The sequence below is a fragment of the Physeter macrocephalus genome, chromosome 14 (genome assembly GCF_002837175.3).
Source record: "Physeter macrocephalus isolate SW-GA chromosome 14, ASM283717v5, whole genome shotgun sequence".
NCBI lineage: Eukaryota > Metazoa > Chordata > Mammalia > Artiodactyla > Physeteridae > Physeter > Physeter macrocephalus.
The window spans coordinates 27,592,946-27,595,005 of record NC_041227.1 but is presented as its reverse complement, the minus strand read 5'-3'; positions in this window follow the sequence as shown (position 1 = coordinate 27,595,005).

Genomic DNA, 2,060 nt, shown 5'->3' with positions numbered 1-2,060 from the left:
AGAAGGCTCCAGGATGGTTAAGAAGTTGCATACTGGGGCTTCCCTGGTGGCGCAGTGGTTGAGAGTCCACCTGCCGATGCAGGGGACGCGGGTTCGTGCCCTGGTCCGGGAAGATCCCACATGCCACGGAGCGGCTGGGCCCGTGAGCCATGGCCGCTGAGCCTGCGCGTCCGGAGCCTGTGCTCCACAACGGGAGAGGCCACAACAGTGAGAGGCCCGCGCACCGCAAAAAAAAAAAAAAAAAAGTTGCATACTGGCTGCAGAGGGGGGCTTCAGGTAGAAGCCCTGACACCAGACGGGGTCCTCAAAGGCCGTTGGGTTGCAGAGGCTCCTAGTCATGCTTTGAGGGTGAGCCTCTCAAAGAGGTACTTGCCCAGCCCAGCCTGGGGACCAGCCAGCCTGCAAAGGTTGGTCAGGTGGTCACCCATCTTCTTGATGAGTTTCACCTCCTCATCTAGGAAGTGGCTGGATGAGCTCTGTTTAACTGGCTTAAAGAAAAGTAAGTGCTTACAAACCAAACAATTCTAAACACAAGAGAAATTGAGATAAATGAGTTTCAGGTTCATGTGAACTGGAAAATAGTATTAAATTAGTACCTGGTATTAATATTTTTGTTGATCTAATTAATATAGACATGTCTTTAGGGTCATCAACATTAAGTATAATACTTTCACTGCACCTAGGTTTAAGAGAAGTTAAATGAAATCTTGTTATACCTGTTACAAATTTGTCAGCAAGAAAAATAACTTGATATGATGAAACCTTAAAGTAAATGTAAATGAGATAAGAGCCTTAGGTAAACTCTATATGAATAATTATGTTCTGAAGATTATCTAAAATAGTCTCGCCAGATTTTGGTAACTATTACTTGCCTCTTGGTTTTCACTAGAAATTAAGATTTTTAAGAGTTGGGGATTTAAATTTAAATATATAATTAAAGCTACTGAAAATAATAAAACATTTCAGTATAGTAGAATGTGTGCTTTCAGTTAAGAAGGTATGAGGGATGGAATTACATTTTACTGAGAAAGTTTTATACATGGTCAGGATTAACTAAATTTAGATTGAATTTAACTAAGTAAATGCATTTTGTTAAGTAAGCTAATACAAGACTGGAATTTGATCTCTCTCTGTTAGAAGTGCTCCTTTTTGATAACAGATTGTGAGTTTCTATGCCCTTAGGTGATCCATATTTGCTTTCTTTTAATTGTTTTGTGAATCAGTATTGTTTCACAGTGACCTATGATCCTGTTTTGTTTTAAAACCTTTTTGATATTTTTAACAAACTGCCCAAATATCAGAATCTGACAAAAGTTTTTTAGCCTCCAGCTGACCCTGGGTTACTTGGAAAGAACATCTCTGAGACATCTCAGAGAGGAATGTCAAACTAAGTTTATTTGGTATGTTAAATTACTTCAAAAACATCGTCAAGTGATTGCACATGAACCTTAGTTTATAGTGTATGGATAAATGTTATTAATATAGATATTCCAAAACTTATATGGAATCCTTAACATCTGATATGTCCTGATATGTTACCAATCATAATTCCAGTTATTCTAAAATGTTATATATGTCACAGAAATATCCAAGTTTCCTGCCAATTGCATTGTACTCAAATCTTTAGATTGGAACCAAGATGGTGGAGTAGAAGGATGTGCTCTCACTCCCTTTTGCAAGAACACCAGAATCACAACTAGCTGCTGGACAATCATCGACAGGAAGACACTGAACCTCACCAAAAAAGATACCCCACATCCAAAGACAAAGGAGAAGCCAAAATGAGTCGGTAGGAGGGGCACAATCACAGTAAAATCAAATCCCATAACTGCTGGGTGGGTGACTCACAGACTGAAGAACACTAATACCACATAAGTCCACCCACTGGAGTGAAGGTTCTGAGCCCCACGTCAGGCTTCCCAACCTGGGGGTCCAGCAACAGGAGGAGGAATTTCTAGAGAATCAGACTTTGAAGGCTACTGGGATTTGATTGCAGGACTTTGACAGAACTGGGGGAAACAGAGATTCCACTCTTGGAGGGCACACACAAAGTAGTGTGC